General features: G+C 37.1%; 1 pseudogene; it reads left to right on the plus strand.

The window, feature by feature from the left end:
• The first annotated feature begins 20,595 nt into the window (after positions 1-20,595).
• On the plus strand, positions 20,596-21,386 carry LOC134372940 (monocyte to macrophage differentiation factor-like; annotated as a pseudogene).
• Positions 21,387-21,716: the final 330 nt, after the last annotated feature.

The following is a 21,716-nucleotide window of genomic DNA, read 5'->3' on the forward strand; positions in this document are numbered from 1 at the left end:
ATAAATTTTGTTAAATTTATATCTGGGTATTTTTTTTTCTGGTGATAACGTAAGTTGTATTGTGTAAGTTGTATTTAATTTCTAATTTCAATCATTCATCACATTTATATATGAAAGCACCTTACTTTTGTATATTAATCTTATATTTTGCAACCTCCTGTAATCACTTATATCCTGGAATTTGATTGTTGATTCTTGGGAAATTTTATATTGACAATCATGTCATTTGCAAACAAGGACAGTTTTATTCTCCTTCCCAATTAGTATACCTTTTATTTTATTTATTTATCATCGTATTGATTCGGCTGGGTCTTCTAGTATAATGCTGAAACCTCTACTCCTGGTTTGCTGATAGTTCTTATTTTATTTTATTGTTTTGTAGTATAGAGAATTGATTTTTTATTTAGTTTTTGCCTGTAGGTCATTAAAAAAAATTTTACTGAAACATATTGATTGCACTTATTTATGGGGTACAGAGTTCTATTTCAATACATGTATACAATATGTGCTGATCTATTCAGGGTAATTAGCCTATTTGTCATTGAAAAACAGTCACTTTTTTGTGATGTTCACATGTAATTGCCTCTCTTCTAGTCATCTGGTTACATTCAGTACATCATTATTGATTATAGATTTCTTGGTCAACTGTACACAAGCACGGCTTATGTTTCCTATGTCACTGTACTTTTGTGTCCATTAATCAGCTTCTCAGTATCCCCTCTCCCCCACCTTCCCACCTTTAGTAACCATAGTTCTCTCTCCTTTTAATGGTTCAACTTATTACTGTTATTTATTTGTTTGTTTGTTTTGTTTTGTTTTCTCTTTTTTAGCTCCCACATATGAGTGAGAACATGTAATAATTCTCTTCCTGTGACTGGCTTATTTCACTTAACATAATTTTCCCCAAACTCATCCATGTTTCTATGGAAGGGAGAATTTCATTCTTTTTTTTATGGCTGAGTAGTATTCCATTGTGTATATGTATGACCTTTTCTTTATCCAATTATCTGTCAATGGACATTTAGGTTGGTTTCTTATCTTGGCTATTGTTAACAGAGCTGTGATGAGTGTTGACAGGTTTTTTTTTTTTTTAGGTTTGGTCAGATTTTCTTTCTTTCTCTATTTCTAAACATATATATATATTCTCTCTCTATATATATATATATATTTAAGACAGCTTCCTTTTCTTTTTTTTCTTAAAGTCTCCTCATACATTGCTACATTTTCATTTGTATTTCTTTAAAAATTTTTTTATTTATACATATTTATGTGGTATAGAATTGACTATTAGTATTTGTGTAAAGTATGTGATCAAATCAGTATTATTAGCATGTTCATCATTACAATTGCAATTACTTTTTGCGTCCCTAACCCAACTATTACTTATCACCCCATCCCCTCCCCCACTTCCTACTTCTGGTAACTATATGTCTGTTCTTTCTTTCTGAAAGTTCAATGCTTTATTACAGTCTTTCTTTCTTTGTTTCTTAGCTCCAAGTTATGAGTGAGGACGTGGTATTTCTCTTTTTGTGCCTGGCTTATTTACTTAAATAATTTTCTCCAAGCTCCTCCATGTTGCTATGAATGGCAGAATTTCATTGTTTTTTAAGCCTGAGTAGTATTCCATTGTGTATATACCACATTTTCCTCATCCAGTTGTCCATCAATGGACATTTTGGTTGTTTGCATATCTTTGCTGTAATAAATAAAGCTGCAATGAACATTGGAGTGCAGGTTTTCCTTTGACATGATGATTTCCATTCCTTTGGGTATATACCCAGAAGTGGGATTGCTGGAGCATATGGTATTTCTATCTGTAATTGTTTAAGAAAATGCCATACTGTTTTCCATAATGGCTGCACTAATTTACAGTCCCACCAACAGTGTAGAAGAGTTCCCTTTTCTCCACATTCTTGCCAACATTTGTCATTCTGTCTTTTTGATTATAGCCAGTCCAGCTGGGGTAAAATATTATCTCAATGAGATTTTGATTTACATTTTTCTGATGATCAGTGATATTGAGCACTTTTCCATATATTGTTGGAAATTTGTATGTCTTCCTTTGAAAAATGTGTATTCAGCACCATTGCCCATTTTTTAATTAGATTACTTGTTTTTCACTGTAAAATTGTTTGAGTCCTTATATATTCTGAATATTAATCCCTTGTTGGATGTATAGCTTGCAAATATTTTCTCCCATTCTGTAGGTTGTCTTTTTGCTCTGTTAATTGTTTCTTTTGCTGTGCAGAAGCTTTTTAGTTTGATATAGTGCCATTTGTTGATTTTTAGTTTTATTGCTTGTGACTTTGGGGTCTTATTCATGAAGTCTTTGCCCAGTCCTACATTCTGAAGCATTTCCTCTATGTTTTCTTTAAGAGTTTTATACTTTCAGGTCTTGTACTTAAGTCTTTAGTCCATTTTGAGTTGATTTTGGTACATGGTGAGAGGTCGGTTTTAGTTTCATTCTTCTACACATGGGTATCCAGTTTTTCCAACACAGTATACTGAAATGGCTATCCTTTCCTCAATATCTATTCTTGGTGACTTTGTCAAAGATCAGGCGGCTGTAAGTACCTGGGCTGATCTCTGGGATCTCTATTCTGTTCCATTGGTACATGTGTCTGTTTTTATGGCTGTGCCATGCTGTTTTGGTTACTATAACTTTGCAATGTAGTTTGAAGTCAGGTAGTGCAATACCTCCATTTTTTGTTGTTGTTTGTTTGTTTGTTCTTTTTTTTTTTTTGCCCAGGATTGCTTTAGCTATTTGGGATTTTTTTGTTCCATATGAATATTAGGATTGTTCTTTTCTACTTCTGTGAAGAGTGTATTTGGTATTTTGATGGGGATTGCTGAGTTTGGTGTTATAACACTACACTCTAACCAACTGATCTAACCGGCAAGCCCTGTATCCCACAAATTTTGATAGGCTGTATTTTCACTAATTTAGTTAGAAATATTTAAGAAATATTTACTGAGGTTACTTCTTTGACCTATTTATTATTTAGAAGCATGTTGTTTAATTTTAACATGTTTTAATATTTTCCAGTTATCTTTCTGTTATTTATGAGATTATGGTATGAGACCATACACAGTATAGTTTCTGTTCTTTTAAGTATGTTTATTGCCCAAGATGATCTGTATCTTGGTGTGTATTTTGCATGACCATGAGAAGAATGTCTATCCAGCTGTTGTTGGGTAAACTAGTCTATAAATGTCAATTTGATTCAGTTGATTAATCATTCTGTTTAGTGCAAGTACGTCATTACTAATTTTATACCAGCTGGTGCTGTGTATTACTAGTAGATGAACGTTGAAGTCATAAACTATAATAGTAAATTTATCTGTTTCTCCTTACAGTTCAAAAAGTTTTTGCCTTAAGCATTTTCATGCTTTTTCCCCCCCTTTAGGTGCATATACATTGAGTGGAGAATTGACCCCTTATCATTATGTAATGACACTATTTATCTATGATAATTTTTCTTGCATTGAAGTATGCTTTATCAAAAATAAATGAAGCTACTCCAGCTTTCTTTTGATAGTGTTAGCATGATATTTTCCTCCCACCCATTTACTTGTATTCTTTATGTGTCTTCATATTGAAAGTGTGTCTCTTGTAGAGAACATACAGTTAGGCTTTATTTTTGGTCCACACTAACAGTCTCTGTCTTCTCATTGCCATATTTAGAGAACTGATGCTTAAAGTGATTATTAATATAGTTGAATTAATTTCTACCATTTTCCCCGCTATTTCTGTGAAGAACATTGTTCGTATTTTTAGGAGGATTGCGTTGAATCTGTAGATTGCTTTGGGTAGTATGGACATTTTCACAATGTTAATTCTTCCAGTCCAAAAGCATAAATGTCTTTCCATCTTTTTATGTCCTCTTTAATTTCTTTCAACAGAACGTGTAGTTTTTGCTGTAGAGATGTTTCACCTCCTTGGTTAAATTGATTCCTTGGTATTTTATTTTTTGGTGACTATTGTAAATGTGCTTACTTCCTTGATTTCTTGTTTATTTTAGTTTGTTGTTGGATTATAAAACTGCTACTGATTTTTGCATGTTGATTTAGTATCCTGCAACTTTACTGAAATGGTTTCTCAGCTCAAAAAAAAAAGAAAGAGTTTGTTTCTTTTGAGAGTCTTTAGGTTTTTCAGTATATAGGATCATGTCATCTGCAAACAAGGACAGTTTGAATTCATCTTCTACAATCTGGATACTCTTTATTTCTTTCTCTTCCCTTATAGCTCTGGCTAGTATTTCCAATACTATTTTATATAGGGGTGGTGAGAGTAGACATCCTTGTCTTGTTCCTGTTCTCTTTACATTCAAGATGTATATGGCTTTTATTGTGTTGAGATATTTTCCTTCTATACCTAATTTGCTGAGAATCTTTATCATGAAGAGATGTCGAATCTTGTCAAATGCTTTTTCTGCATCTATTGAGATAATCATATGGTTTTTATCCTTGATTTTGTTCATGTGGTATATCACATCTATTGGCCTGCATATATTGAACCAATTTTTCATCCCTTTGATGAATCTCACTTGATCATGGTATATAATTTTTTAAATGTCTTGCTGTATTCTGTTTGTTAATGTTTTGTTCAGGATTTTTACATCATGTTCATCAAAGATATTGGCATGTAGTTTTCTTTTCTTTTTTTCTTTTTCTTTTCTATTTTATTTATTTATTTATTTTTTGGTACATCTTTGTCTTGTTTTGGTATAAGTGTTATGCTAGCCTCATGGAGAATGGTCGCTGTTTCAGTTTTTGAATAGTTTGAAGAGAACTGGTATTCCTCTTTAAAGTGTTGGTAGAATTCAGAGGTAAATCCATCCAGTCCTGGGCTTTTCTATGTTGGGAGACTGCTGATTACTGCTTCAATCTAGTTGCTTGTTATTGGTATGTTTAGGTTTTCTATTTCTTCTTGGTTCAGCCTTGGTAGTTTGTATGTGTCCAGAAATGTATCCATTTCTTCCAGGTTTTCAAATTTGTTGGCATATAGTTGTTTATATTAGTCTCTAATGACTCTTTGTGTTTCTTTGTATCAATTGTAATGTCTCCTTTTTCCCTTTCTGATTTTTATTATTAAGGTCTTCTCTGTTCTTTTTTTACTTAGCCTAGCTAATGGTTTCTCTATTTTTTTAATATTCTCTAAAAACAAACTTTTTGTTTCAGTTATTTTTGCATCATTTTTTGTATCTATGTTTTATTTAGTTCTTTTCGGATCTTATTATTCACTCCATCAATTTATTTTGGGATTGGTTTGTTCTTGTTTTTGTAGTTCTTTGAGGTATAGTATTAGGTTATCCATTTGAATTTTTTTGTTAAATTTTATTTTGTCGATATACAATGTGGTTGATTATTGTGGCCCAAAAGATTCTGAATGAAAAATGCTGGTGAGGTTGTGGAGCAAAAAGGAACTCTCATACACACACACACACACACACAAAACCAGGAGGGAGAAGACACAACAATTACAATTCCTTGAAGTTGACACAACAAGCATACAGAAAGGACATTCTTGGGTGGGAGGGGGGAGAGGGAGGAGGGAGGGAGTTTTCAGTAACGGGCCATTTGAAATTTTTCTATGCCTTTGGTGTAAGCATTTATTGCAATAGACTTCCCTGACAGCACTGCTTTTGCAGTGTCCCACAGGTGTGATATGTCTTTATTTTCATTAGTTTATTTATTTTATTTTCTATTTAATGTCTTCTTGGACCCATAGGTCATTCAGGAGCATGTTGTTTAATATCCATGTGTCTTTGTTGTTTCCAGGGTTTTGCTTGACTTGGGTTTCTAGTTTTAATCTGTTGTGGTCTGAAAAGATACTTGAAATGATTTCAATTTTTAAAAATATTTTGAGACTTGTTTTGTGACCTAACATGTTGTCTATCCTGGAAAATGTTTCTTGTGCTGATGAGAAAAATTTGTATTCTGTGATTGTTGGATGAAATGTTCTGTAGATATCTTCCAAGTCTAATTAGTCCAAAGTGTAGTTTAAATCCTATGTTTCTCTGTTGATTTGTTGTCTAGATAATCTGTCTAAGGTTGAGACAGTGCTGGCCAGGTCCCCAACTATTATTGTATTTGGGTCCATCTCTTCTTGTAGGTCTACTAGCATTTGGTGTTGGTTGTATATATATTTAAGATTGTTATGTCTTCTTGCTGTTTAGATCCCTTGATCGTTATATAATGGCCTTGTCTCTTTTTATGGTTTCTCTTTTACAGTCTATTTTATCTGATATAAGAATAGCTACTCTTGTTCATTTTGGACTTGTATTTGGATGGTGTATCTTTTTACATCCCTTCACTATTATTTTGTGTGTGTCCTTACAAGTGAGGTGAATCTCTTGCTGCGACACATAGTAGGGTCTAGCTTTTTTTTGGGGGGGAGTATCCATTTATTGTTAATTACTTCGTGTGTGTGTGTGTGTGTGTGTGTGTGTGTGTGTGAATTTATATATTAATTTTTAGCTCTCACCAATAAGTGAGAACATGTGGTATTTCCATTTCTGTGCCTGACTTGTTTCACTTAATATAATTCTCTCAAGGTCCATCCATGTTGTTGCAAATGGCAGTATTTCATTCTTTTTTTTAGCTGAGTAGTATTCCATTGTGTAGATATACCACATTTTCCGTATCCACTCATCTGATGATGGACATTTGGGCTGGTTCCAACTCTTGGCTATTGTAAAGAGTGCTGCGATGAACATTGGGGAACAAGTATACCTACGACTTGATGATTTCCATTCCTCTGGGTATATTCCCAACAGTGGGATAACTGGGTCGTATGGTAGATCTATCTGCAATTGTTTGAGGAACCTCCATAGCATTTTCCATAGAGGCTGCACCATTTTGCAGTCCCACCAACAATGAATGAGAGTTCCTTTTTCTCCGCAACCTCGCCAGCATTTGTCGTTCAGAGTCTTTTCGATTTTAGCCATCCTAACTGGGGTGAGATGGTATCTCAATGTAGTTTTGATTTGCATTTCCCGGATGCTGAGTGATGTTGAGCATTTTTTCATCTGTCTGTTGGCCATTTGTATATCTTCCTTAGAGAAATGCCTACTTAGCTCTTTTGCCCATTTTTTAATTGGGTTGCTTGTTTTCTTCTTGTAAAGTTGTTTGAGTTCCTTATATATTCTGGATATTAATCCTTTGTCAGATGTATATTTTGCAAATATTTTCTCCCACTCTGTTGGTTGTCTTTTAACTCTGTTAATTGTTTCTTTTGCGGTGCAGAAGCTTTTTAGTTTGATATAATCTCATTTGTTTATTTTTCCTTTGGTTGCCCGTGCTTTTGGGGTCGTATTCATGAAGTCTGTGTCCAGTCCTATTTCCTGAAGTGTTTCTCCTATGTTTTCTTTAAGAAGTTTTATTGTTTCAGGGTGCATATTTAAATCCTTAATCCATTTTGAGTTGATTTTAGTATATGGTGAGAGGTATGGATATAGTTTCATTCTCCTGCATATGGATATCCAGTTATCCCAGCACCATTTGCTGAAGAGGCAGTCCCTTCGCCAGTGCCTTTGTCAAAGATCAGATGGAAGTAAGTGTGTGGGTTGATTTCTGGATTTTCTACTCTATTCCATTGGTCAGTGTGTCTGTTTTTATGCCAGTACCATATTGTTTTGGTTATTATGGCTTTGTAGTATAGTTTAAAGTCAGGTAGTGTTATGCCTCCAGCTTTATTTTTTTTGCTCAGCATTGCTTTGGCTATGCGTGGTCTCTTATTATTCCATATAAATGTCTGGATAGTTCTTTCCATTTCTGAGAAAAATGTCATTGGAATTTTGATGGGGATTGCATTGAATTTGTATATCACTTTGGGTAGTATGGACATTTTCACTATGTTGATTCTTCCAATCCAAGAGAATGGGATATCTTTCCATCTTCTTGTATCCTCTCTAATATCTCTCAGCAGTGGTTTCTAGTTCTCATTATAGAGATTTTTCACCTCCTTGGTTAACTCATCCCAAAGTATTTTATTTTTTTGGTGGCTATTGTAAATGGGCAGGCTTTCTTGATTTCTCTTTCTGCATGCTCACTATTGGAGAAAAGAAATGCTACTGATTTTTGTGTGTTGATTTTGTATCCTGCTACTGTGCTGAAATGATTTTTCACCACGGAGAGTTTTTTTGTAGAGGTTTTAGGCTGTTCGATATATAGGATCATGTCATCTGCAAACAGGGACAGTTTGACTTCCTCTTTCCAATTTGGATGCCCTTTATTTCCTTCTCTTCTCTGATTGCTCTGGCTAGTACTTCCAACACTAAGTTGAATAGGAGGGGTGAGAGTGGGCATCCTTGTCTAGTTCCTGTTCTTAAAGGAAAAACTTTCAGCTTTTCCCCATTCAGGATGATATTGGCAGTGGGTTTGTCATATATGGCTTTAATTATGTTGAGATACTTTCCCTAGATACCTAACTTATAGAGGGTCTTTGTCATGAATGAGTGCTGAACCTTATCAAATGCTTTTTCAGCATCTATAGAGATGATCATATGGTCCTTGTGTTTGACTTTATTAATATGGTGTATCACATTTATTGATTTGCGTATGTTGAACCAACCGTGCAGCCCTGGGATGAATCCCACTTGATCGTGGTGAATAATTTTACATATGTGTTGCTGTATTCTGTTTGCTAGTACTTTAGTGAGGATTTTTGCATCTATATTCATCAAGGATATTGGCCTGTAGTTTTCTTTTTTGGTTATATCTTTACCTGGTTTTGGTATCAGGATGATGTTTGCTTCATAGAAAGAGTTCGGAAGATTTGCGTCTGTTTCAATCTTTTGGAATAGTTTGTAAAGAATCGATGTCAATTCCTCTTTGAATGTTTGGTAAAATTCTGCTGTGAATCCATCTGGTCCTGGGCTTTTCTTTGTTGGGAGCTTTCTGATAACAGCTTCAATCTCCTTTATTGTTGGTCTGTTCAGATTTTCTATATCTTCATGGCTCAGTTTTAGGAGCTTGTGTGTGTCCAGAAATTTATCCATTTCCTCCAGATTTTCAAACTTGTTGGCGTATAGTTGTTTATAGTAGCCTCGAATGACTCCTTGTATTTCAGATGAATAAGTTGTAATATCACCTTTTTCATTTCTAATTTTTGTTATTTGAATCTTTTCTCTTCTTTTTTTTGTTAGCCATGCTAATGGTTTGTCAATTTTATTTATCTTTTCAAAAACCAACTTTTTGATTCATTGATCTTTTGTATTGTTTTTTGGTTTTCAATTTCATTCAGTTCTGCTCTGATCTTAATGATTTCTTTTCGTCTGCTAACTTTAGGTTGGGATTGTTCTTGTAGAATGCTGTTTAATTTCCATGTGTTTGTATAGTTTCCAGAGTTTCGTTTGTTATTAATTTCTAGTTTTAATCCATTGTGGTCTGAGAAGATATATGGGATAATTCCAATTTTTTTGAATTTATTGAGACTTGATTTGTGACCTAATATGTGATCTATCCTGGAGAATGATCCATGTGCTGATGAGAAGAATGAATATTCTGAGGTTGTTGGGTGGAATGTTCTGTAGATATCTGCCAATTCCAATTGGTCTAGAGTCTTGTTTAGATCTTGTGTTTCTCTACTGATTCTTTGCCTAGATGATCTATCTAATATTGACAGTGGGGTGTTCAGGTCCCCTGCTATTATGGTATTAGTGTCTCTTTCCTTCTTTAGGTCTATTAGAGTGTGTTTTATAAATCTGGCTGCTCCAACATTCGGTGCGTACATATTTATGATTGTTATGTCTTCTTGATGGATCAGTCCTTTTATCATTAAGTAGTGTCCCTCATTGTGTCTGTTTATGGTTTTTAGTTTAAAGTCTATTTTGTCAGATATAAGAATAGCTACTCCAGCTCGTTTTTCTTTTCTGTTTGCATGGTAAATCTTTTTCCATCCTTTCACTCTTATTCTGTGTGAATCTTTGTGGGTGAGGTGGGTCTCTTGTAGGCCGCATATAGTTGGGTCCTCCTTTTTGATCCAGTCAGCCAGTCTGTGTCTTTTGATTGGGGAATTTAAGCCTTTTACATTAAGAGTTGTTATTGAAAGGTGTTGATTTATTCCTAGCATTTTATTGGTTGTTTGGTTGTCTTAGGTGTCTTTTGTTCCTTGCTCTCCGATTTACTGTTTGTTTTTTGTGTTTGTTGGTTCCTTAGGTTGTATATAGCATTTTTGTTTGTTTGATTTCTCTTCATGAATGCCATTTTTATTATACTACTGGGTTTTGATATTTCTTGGGTTTTTATGGCAGTGGTAGTTATTTTTCAGGAACCAAACCCAGTACTCCCTTGAGATAAGGGTTGTTGTGTGGTAGTGAACTCCTGCAGTTTTTGTTTGTCTGAGATATATACTATTTGCCCTTCATTTCAGAAGGATAGCCTTGCTGGGTAGAGTATTCTTGGCTGGCAATCTTTGTCTTTTAGTATTTTGAAAATATCATCCCATTCCTTTCTAGCTTTTAGGGTTTGTGATGAAAAGTCTGATGTTAGCCTGATTGGGGCTCCCTTATAGGTGATTTGACACTTCTCTCTTGCAGCTTTTAAGATTCTCTCTTTGTCTCTGAGTTTTGCCAGTTTGACTATAACATGTCTTGGAGAAGGCCTTTTTGGGTTGAATACGTTTGGAGATCGTTGAGCTTCCTGGATCTGAAGATCTGTAACTTTTCCTATACCTGGGCAGTTTTCTGCCAGTATTTTTTTGAATATGTTTTCAATGCAATCTCTGTTTTCCTCCCCTTCTGGAATACCCATGACTCGGATATTTGAGCACTTAAGGCTGTCTGATATCTCTCTCAGATTTTCTTCAATGTCTTTGATTCTTTTTTCTCTCTTTATGTCTGCTTGTGTTATTTCAAACAGCCCATCTGCAAGTTCAGAGGTTCTCTCTTCAACTTCGACAAGCCTGCTGGTTAAACTCTCCATTGTGTTTTTTTTTTTTTTTTTCACTGAATAACTTCTTCAGTTCAGCAAGTTCTGCTACACTTTTTTTAGGACATTGATTTCCTTGTATATTTCCTCTTTCAGATCCTGTATACTTTCCCTCATTTCATCATGATGTCTAGCTGAGTTTTCTTGTATCTCATTGTTTCCTTAGAATTATCACTCGAAATTCCTTGTCTGTCATTTCAAGGGCTTCTTGTTCTATAGGATCTAGAGTTTGAGATTTATTAACCTTCGTGGTGTACTTCTTGATTTTTTGTATTTCTGGTATCTTTTTTTTGATGTTTATTCATTGTGGCAGGGGGTTTCACAGTCCACCGGTTTGAGACTATTGACTAACTAAGATGTTGCTGTGGTTGCCAATTTCTTATGGCTTCCTCCGTGCCTGCTCAGTTGGCCTCTAGTGCCTTGTGTTTATGGTTGCCTCGGGTCTTGGGCCTCTCCGGGGAGCCACCTTTCTGGTCAGCTTGGACTCTGCTGGGCTGGTGGATCACATACCACAGGGTGTGTGATCTCTGTTGAGCTTTCACTTCCTATCCAGGACTTCTCCCTGTTCCTTGTGCTCTGGCCCAGGCTGTTGGATCATGCAGTGACGACCCCACAGGGTGTGTGGTTTCTGTCGAGTCTCCGCCTCCCTGGCCGCACGTCTCCCCACTCTTTGCGCACTGTGCTGGGCTGGGACGTGTCTTCTGCAACCCTCATCTACCAGCTGGGCCTTCAAGGCCCTGCTCGGCACCGCCTTGCCCAGGAAGTCTACCAGGTTTCTGGTATGCACAGACGACCAGTCGCTCTGGCTGCCTTCGTAGCACTGTGTAGATCTTTCTTGGGACTTGTTCACCTTCGTATCCCCCCGGCATGGACCGAGTCCAGCGCCCGCCTGCAGCCAGCTCTCCGGCAGGTTCAAGCGGACTTGGGAACTCTCCTACCACACTATTCCCAACCAGAAATTGGTTAGGCATTTTTCCAAAGTGGTGGCCACAGAGATGGTATCTGCCTCCCAGTAACAGGAAGTTTACTGGGGGCCGGTGTCCAGGGTGTGGTGGAGTGACAGTCGGCCCTGCCCGTACTTCCTTGCCCTCCCTACATTGGCCAGGGATGCTGCACGCCACCAGCCCCGCCAGAGAATCATGGAGGGATTGGGAGGGGAGGGCAGCCTGCAGGCCCCGGGAAGCCCTGCGCTGGGGCAAGCAAGTAGGAAGGCTCAGTGAGGAGCCGAGCCGAGCCGGGCTGGAGCTGCCACCACCTGGGAAAATGGAGGCAGCCCCGGGACGGTGAGTGACCCAGTGATGCAGGCAGAAGCCAGGTGGGTGTCAGCCCCCCGAGCAGGGCTGGGCCAGGGGTCACTCACAGGGCTGTGCCAGGTCAGGCGTTCACTCTCTGCCTCTGGTTTGTCACCTTCCCCGTTCTCGGCTGCTGCCACCTCGGGCTGTTCAGTCGGTCCCGCGGTGCAGCTCGGGCACTCCCAGGCCTTAAAACCTCGAATCCTGAATAGGGCAGCTGGCCGCCTTCAGTGGGGCCCCGGCCTCCGGGATCCTGTCTGCATCCACAGCAGCCCTGGCGCCGTGTTCCCTGTTTAGAGACTCGCTTTTGCAGCTAAGAAACAGTTCTTTTCCTGCTCCATACTTTTGGGTCTAGCTTTTTAATCCAATCCATCAGTCTGTGTCTTTTCAGGGTGGAATTTAATCCATTTACATTTATGGTTGTTATTGAAAGGTATTATCTTAGTCCTGACATTTTATCTGTTTTTGTGTGGATGTTTTAAATATATTTTGTTCTTTTCTTCCACTTTTACTTTTAGTCATCAGTGTTTGTTGGTTTTTTGATGTAGTAAGATAATAGTTTCTCTTTCTCATTTGCATTTTTGTTCTTCCAGTGGGTTTTGTTCTTTCTATCATGGTAGTGATAATTGGTTTTTGGTTTCCAGATGCAGGACTCTCTTGAGAATTTCCGTAGGGCTGGTCATGTGATGGTAAACTCCTGCAGTTTTTGTTTGTCTGGGAAATACACTATTTATTTATAATACTTCATTTCTGAAGGATATCCTTGCTGGGTATAGTATTCTTGGCTGGCAGTTGGTAGGGGGCCCATTTCAATCTTTTTCTGTAAAGGAATGCACCCTGGACCTTTTGCCAGTTTTTTAAAAAAAAATATTTTATTGTCATTTTTTTTTGTATTGAGTTTCATAAGTTTGATTATATATTTTGGATATTGACCCTTTATCATATGCATAGTTTACAAATACTTTCTTCCAGTACACAAGTTGCCTTTTTTATTTTGTTGATTGTTTATTTTGCTGTGCAGAAGCTTTTTAGTTTAAAGCAATTTTGTTAGTGTATTATTGTGACAGCATTGATGAGCCTGGATGACATTATGCTGACTGAAATAAGCCAGACAAAGAAGGACAAATACTACATGATACCACTTACGTTATAAATCTAACAGACTCAAAGTCATGAAGCAGAGAGTAGAATGGTGGTTGCCTGTGTCTAGGGCAGGGGAAAATAGGGAGATCAAAGATTACAAAGTTTTAGTTACGGAAGAGTAAGTTATGGAGATCTACAGTACAGCATATTGCTTACAGTAGCAATACTGTCTCTTATACTTACAAAGTTTCTTGAAGGGTAGATCTTCTGTTGTGCTTTTATTACAAAAACTAAATTTTAAAAAGACAGGAGAAGACTTATGGAAGTGATATATAGGTTTATGGCATAGATTGTGATGATGATTTTACAGATTACACTTATTTTCTAATTTATCAAGTTGTATATATTAAATATGTACAGCTTTTTGTATGTCGGTCATTCCTCAATAAAGTAGTTTAAATCATAAGAAAGTAAATAAATAAATAAAAGCAATTTCTTGTACAAAATTTTATATTAATTCTTAACCAAAGCAAGTCATCTCTTTTCTATTTAGAGGAGTACTAATATACATAATTTAACCAATTCTTCAAGACTTTTTTTATCATGTTAAAATGTACTTAAGGATTACCATTTTAAGTTTTCTTAAACATACAATGGCATCTAATTAATTATATTCACAATGCTGTGTGACCACTACCTCTATTTCCAAAATTTTTGTCATTCTAAAAATATACCCTGTACTCATTAGGCAATAATTTCTCATTATTCCTTCCCCCCAGTGTCTCGTAATCTCTAATCTGCTTCTGTCTCTTAATTTTTAAAAATTTTTTTTATTGACTCATGGTAATTGTATCTATTGATGGAGTACAATGTGATGCATGGGCACATTTATACAGTCTGCAGTACCAGCATTCATGATAGTTACCATATATCATGGTATTTAATATATTCAACACCTCACATATTTGTCACCTCTTCGTTTTGGGAACATTCAACATCCTCACAACTAGCTACTTGAAATTATACAGTGTGACTGTAGTCTCACTATGTTGATATAGGGCACTAGATTTTACTCTTCCTATCTCTATCAAATTTTGATGTCAGAAAGTTATCTGAGCATTTTTATGTGTACATTTACACATTATCTTTACAGAATATTGCATCCATTGACCACCTTCTCTCCATATTCCCCATCCTCCTCCATTTGTTAGTCTCTAGTAACTACTATTCTACTCTCTACTTCTATGACCTCCACTTTTTTACCTTCTACATATGAGTGAGGGTAGTGGATTGAATTATGTTCCCCCAAAACTCACAGGAGCTTGAATTGTGTCCTTCAAGTTTTATGTATTCAAAACTTAGCCCCACTGTGACTGTTAAGAGGTTGGGAAATACTATTATGGTAATTGAAAGGTGGAGCCTTAAAGAGGTGATTGGATTGTAGGACTGTGCAGTAAAGAATGGATTAAAAATGGTAATCAGGGGTGTGGTTCTGAGGGCTTTAAAAGAAGAAGAGAATCTGTCTTTCTCTTTCTCTCTCTCTCTTGCTCTCTCAGCTTCCACAGTCTTGCAATGTGAAACCCCTGGGTCACTGTCACCACCATCAGATGGACTTTGGAATTCCCAGCCTCAGAAACTGTAAGCAATGCATTTCATTTTCTTTGCAAATCATCCAGTTTCAATTATTTTGTTATAAGAAACAAGAACAGACTAATACAGAAAATTGGTACCAGGAGTGGGGTGTTGCTTATAACAGGTACTTGAAAATGTGGAAACAGCTTTGGAACTTGGTGTTGAGGAGAGGCTGGAGGAGTTTGGAGGACTCAGAAGAAGACAAAAAGACAAGGGAAAGTTTCAAGTGTCTTAGAAACTGGTTAGGTGGTGAGCAGAATGCTGATAGAAAAATGGACTATAAAGACCATTCTAAGGAGGTCTCAGATAAAAATAAGAAGGAGTTTATTGGAAACTGGGGCAAAAATCACCCTTGCTGTGAACTGGCAAGGAATTTGGCTGCATTCTGTCCATGCCCTAGGGCTTTGTGGAAGTTGGAACTTCGGAACTGTGAACCAGAGTATTTGGTGGAAGAAATTTCTAAGCAGCAAAGCATTAAGGAAACTGCATGGCTATTTGTAACAGCCTATACTGAGTTAAGGCAGCAAAGGCATGACATAAAGCCAGAATTTAAAAGAGAAGCAGAATGTAAAGATTTGGAAAATTTGCAGCCTGGCCATGTGGTAGAGAAGCAGAGAGTATGAAATGGTGCAGCCCAGCAACCATTAGCTAAGAAGATTAGTGCCAAAGTAAAGGATTATCAAGAGAAGGAGAAAAAGACCCTGAAGATATTTCAGAAGCCTCTCGGGCCAACCATTCCATTTCAGGCCCAAAGACCTAGGGAGACAGAATGGTCTCGGGAAACAGGCCTGAGGTGCCCTTCATGGACTTCATGAAACAATTCAGCAGGCCTGGGGTTTGTTTCCCCATGTGTAGGACTGGGGTCATAGCTGCTGCTGGGCCCAAGCTTCAAACTGCTAGTATCAGGGCACTGTAGCCCTTCCTATAAGGAATGATTGGTGGAGCTTTATAGCTAGGGAAGTACAGTGGCTACTGCTCCCCAGGGCAGGGCATGCTCACACAGTGGCTCTAGTTTTAAGATGGCTCCTTACTGCATAAGCTTGGATGGGTGGGGGTGGAGAGTGCACAATATGTGCGCTTGTCTGTAGCAATGCGGTGCGTGTATTCTGGGAAGTTCCCCACACTTGGCTTGGGGCTTGTTTATTTTATGTGTGTGTGTGTGTGTGTGTGTGTGTGTGTGTGTGTGTGTGTGTGTGTATCATATTATATTATATTATATTATATTATATTATGCTTTATATTTTGTTATTGTTTATAATATATATATTCTATGTAAACCTTGCAATAAAATCTCAGATAAAAATGTGATGGTTTATCTTCCTATCAAAGAATTCTGTTTCATTTTTCCATGTCTTTAAATCTAGTTTACCTCTTTAATCAATACTTGACAATTTTTCTTTGTATACATATTTCATATTTCTTGTTACATTTACTTCTATTTTATTTTATGCATTTTTATCCTCAGACTCCCTTCCATTTTATCATACAACTAATTAGTTTGTATATATAAAGGCATTTGCTCTGTACATTAATGTTATATTCTATTAGAATAATTTTATAACTTATTAAAGATCCGTTTATTCTTTATGCTTTTAATATGTATATGTGAAGTATGTATATATATTTCATATGTGTTTATATATATATGTATATATTCATCTGTTATGCAAACCTAATTGGTTTTCTCCTTTAGTGTCCCTGGTGAATTGTCCTGATTAATACCTTCAAAACACTTTAAATAGCTGAGGTGATAGTCCTCCAGTGTTCTTTCTGAATTTGCAACATATTTATGTCACTTAGACTTTCCAACTAATTTGTACTGAGTAGTACAAGTGGTCTCTAAAGACTTTTAATATCACTTCTTGGCATATGTTTTTTATTTCCCTCCTTACATGTCAGTCTCTTTGTGTCTTTTCATATCTTTAATAAAAACCTTGTTGATTGTGAAGTTTAGGAATCTGAGGGAAAAAATAGGTAATAAGATTGTGTGACAACTAACTTCTGTTGGAAAAACAGGATCCAAATATGTTCCACTGCCAGTTCCTCAAGGCTGAGACCTCAGGGGTTTTTTTTGCTTCCTCCATGTGAGACCCTGACTGTCTTCAGGGATGATGGAGATGGAAGCACATCTATTAAACACTTTATCTCTTTCTTTAGAGATGCTCATGATTTACTGGAAACTTTCAATTGATTGCAAGAATTTGAAACTTGGAAATAGTTTGTCAGACAGACTCACAGTTCTGAAGCCTTCCCTGTCATTGACACTATAGGTGAATAGATAATTTCAGTTGTTTGGGGAAGTGATGTCCCAGCATCATAAACATGTATGTCTCTGCCTGGTTACCTTCCTCCCCATGCAAAATGTCTCATGTGTCTGCCACCCTGAGGTCACCATCCTGGTAGTGGAAAAGAGCTGGATGACGCTTGAGGACCTAGGTTTTATACTGAATCCTAAAGGCTCCTGATATATTTCACTGTAACCCTCAAGTTCAAGTAGTTGGGTTCAAGCAGTAATAAAATCTAATTCTGATGATGTATAGGACTCTAATTTAAAACTTAGTATCACTCATTCTGCTGTAGAAAAATCTCAGATAAATTTTCTCAATTGCTACAGTTTTGTATAAAATTCTGTGCATGTGTTAATGAATACAGTGGGATTAATTGAATCATCCAATTCTTCGCATAAAATATTTTATAAGTGGTAGTTGATGAAATGAAATTATTCTCTAATTTTGGTGTTGAAAGCTGAATTAATTCAGTAATTATATCTCTACTAAAATTGTAAACAGTACATGAATATATTGCTAGTCTGTGGTTATTAGTGTGCAGTTCTCCCTCTTGAATTTAGGAAAAAATGACGCTAAGAAAAATTACCTTCAAACTTGAAGATTGAGAATGGCTGAAAAATGTTAAAATCTTAAGCACTTGTCAAAACTAAATATACCATGTAATTTTATTTTTTTGGTTAAAAAATGATCTAATGTTATTTTTATCCCTCTTCCCCTTTAAATTACTTCATTCACATGATCCCACATTCAAATTTTTATTTTACATACTTGTGCTGTATTTTAACATCTTTTCCAAATCTTAATAAAATTAGAGTGAAGATACCTTTTTTAAAAAATTGCTAGGAAAAATATATATGCTATCTAATGAGGACTGATGTAGCATCTGAGCTAAATATTTCATTACTTAATTATGTTTTATATTCCATAGATTAAGACACACCCCAACTTTGTACAACAACTTATGTGGTGGGAACCACTGGCAAGAAATGAAATGAATGCCCTGTCTGTATCTTAATGTTAATACATATTCACAGGAAACAATTTGGTCATGGTAAATTATTCAGTGTATCTCCATTTTATTAAATTTTATCTTCAATTGTAAATGATATCGATCTGTAGAATAAAATGTAAGCAACAACAGGAAATTATTATGACCAAAATTATAGAATAAAATAAATCTAAAGTATACCAAATGTATGTATATACATGACATACTTCATTATATGTAATTCAAAAAGTTCATGGAAAGACAATACAAATCTTTCTATAAGCTTTTTGAAGTACAATTGTATATATAAAATTGTGGTAAAATCTACCTACCACAAAATATACTATCTTAACCATGCTGAAGCATATGGTTTAAAACTTTCAATTTACATTTTTTGGCAACCAATCTCCACAACTCTTTTCAACCTGGATACATGTTATTTATGTTATTTTTTAAATTGCTCTGGCTAGGTCATCTAGTACTATGTTAAATAGAAGTGTTGTCAACTGAACTGGAGTTGACATACAGATTATTTCCCTGTCCCCATTCCTCTCTGCCCCTGTGTCTGTGTAATCCTGCAGTTTGACACTATGACAATGCCCCGCAGAAATCTCCCTTTAGCTCTGCGGGTCCCCAGTACAACCACAATCAGCAACATTCTTTATTGAGGAGCTGATGATTGGCAGGGAAAGAGGAAAATTTTCAGCCAATAGAAGCAACTCACACCCAGATGAACTTATAAAAGGCAGGTCCAGGAGGTCAACCCACACTCCAAATCTGGACTTGTGAGGTAGAGAACCTCTCATGTTGCTTCAAGATGATATTGGGAATAAAGACCCATATACCCACCATCTTCCCACCCCACACCCAGCTGACCATCTCTCCTACTTACCTGACTTCTTTAAAGAAAGTGGTTCATAGGTGCAGGAGAAACCATTGGGAGGAAGAGTGAAGACACTCTCTTCTCATTCCAGTGAGAGCCATGCCAAAAGCACAGCAGAGAATTGAACTGCTTGTATGGAGATTGGGAGAAAAAATAAAATTAGGGATACTGAATTATGTGTATTTGTTTGTTTTATTTTGGAGGAGATGATGGCAAATGCCTTCTAGCCCTCAGGGGGCTTTAGGAAATGTGAATCACTGAAACAATATTGATCCTGTTCACGTTGATCACTATTTGAACAGTCTTGGTTGAGAAAATAACCAATAAATAAGGGTCAGGGATGGACTGGAAATTCTACATGCTCTACAGGGTATTCAGTCACCTACATTTTCTTTTTCCCTCCATGTTCAGAGCCCAAGTCAAATAAGGAGTATTCCAATGGAATTAACCTCAAAGTCAGAAACAGCTGCATTGCTTGATCAAGTAATGTTTTATTATTTTTTGGTGAGGAAGCAGCTGGGATGGAGTAAGTAATTCAGTCCCCTCTGGGCAAGAAACCAGGAACTCTTTGGCAGCCATGGCCTTGCAGGTCCTGGACTCTGTGGAACAGCAGGGGACTGAGTTTTAACTGCACCATCAGCTCCTTGTCTGTCAGGGATGGACTAGGTTTTCTAGGGTGTCCAGTTGGAAGCAATAACTCAGATTCTTACTTTATTTACACAGTAGAGCACTGCTCAATTGGGGAGAACTCCAGACTAGGTATGAACTTACAATTTACTTTTTTTTTTTTTTTACTTTGTCTCAAGAGGAACAGATAAGCAAGCAGGCAACTAACTCATCAAGACATCAAGAATGGGCAGAAAATGGGTTGCTCAGTGAGTTAGGTGGGATTGGAGATCCCAAGATCCAGAGAGCATTTGGAACTATCTTGTTCTGTTTCAAGTTGCTATAACACAATTTCAGACACTAAGTAATTTATAATGAACCAAAATTTATTGGCTCACAGTTCTGAAGGCTGAGAATTCCAATATCAAGGTGCCATCATCTGGTGATGGCCTTACTGCTGTGTCATCATGTGGTGGAAGAGCAAGAGAAGGTGATAGAGCACAAGAGGGCTGGATTTCCCCTTTTATAAGGGCACCATTATCACCCATGAAGGAAGAACCTCTTAAAAGTTCCACCTCTTCATACGGTTACAATAGCAATTAAAATTTAACATGAATCTTGGGGGGACAAACATCTAAACCAAAGCAGGGACAAAGGGTGGGCATGGCTTTGCCTCCTTGTAAGTATTTGGTGATCCTGGAAGAATGCAAAGGAGCCCAGTCTGGCCCTGGCTCTGTCTCCACCCATCCTGGCCCACTCCATCCCTGCCTGACAGAGCAGCTCTGCTGGGCATGAAGGTGGCCTCTGTAGCAGCTGTAGCCCATGAGGGCTGCCCATCAAGCCCCTACTGCAGACCAGGAGCTCCAGGCACCTGAAGAGGGGCAGAGATCAATGCAGTTGAAGAACTGGTTCCAGCAGTCTTAAAAGTGATTTATTAAGGATGCTGTGGAGGAGGCTTGACTGCACGCTGACAGCTTCATGAACCACGGGTCCCCAGCCAATGGCTGCTACAATCCAACTTCCCACAAACTTGCTGCTAACTGCTACATACATGCATTCCTCATTGCCCTGGCCATTGTGGACTGAGCCCTTGTCCATCAGCTGTCTGATGATGGCTGAGAAAATATGAGAGCATGGATTTATGGGATGGACTTCTGTGCCCTCTTCATTTCCACAGTATTTCACATTGTATCATGGAAGAAGAGCCACTTAAGAGGGCCCTTCTTCACTAACCTGAGTCCCCATCAGTCTAGTTTGGTTGACATTGTGTGTGGACAGTGTAACATTGTTTTCATATGTGATATAATGGTCCTCTACTTCTTCATTGCTGTTTCTTATGATCTGTGACTAAATCTCTGTGAAGAGAGACCACTGGCATCTCATGTGCACTGGTTTATTTGGCTCATGGAAGCTGGAGGAACCATTTATGTACTTATCTGCCATAAAAGATATAAGGTGGTTGAGCCCTTTTTCTATTTCACAATGTGATTTTCTCCAGCCTTGGTGGTAACATCAATGAATAAGACTGACAGACTTCACAAACTTGCCTGTGAAGCTTCATTTATTGCTTTATTGCCTGTGCCATCTGGCACCTGTCTGTGGCCAACACAGTTGCAGTACATTATTAGGCAATCTGCAAATACTTTTACTGAAGTCCTACAGACTTGATGCAACATTTATGACTAATCTGTACTAGGTCTCCAAACCATTATTATTTCAATTATGACACTTGGAAGTGGGGCAAGAGTTGAAAATTGCACAGGGGGAAAAAAATAAAAGAAGACAACTGCACTGACTTTCTTTATATCTTTTGAATATAATTACTGTCAAGGCTGTCTTCTGGAATTTTCCACCTCATAGCAAATACATAAGGTGGTGAATTAATTATTCATTCCATTCCACGATCAAGAAGGACTATGGACAGACTTGGTCAACTGATGTTTACAAACCAGAATTTTGCACTCTAATTTTGCAGATTTTACAGCATGATTTTTCTAAATTACTAGGTGAGG

Source organism: Cynocephalus volans, chromosome 3 (assembly GCF_027409185.1).
Source record: "Cynocephalus volans isolate mCynVol1 chromosome 3, mCynVol1.pri, whole genome shotgun sequence".
In the NCBI taxonomy this organism is placed as follows: domain Eukaryota; kingdom Metazoa; phylum Chordata; class Mammalia; order Dermoptera; family Cynocephalidae; genus Cynocephalus; species Cynocephalus volans.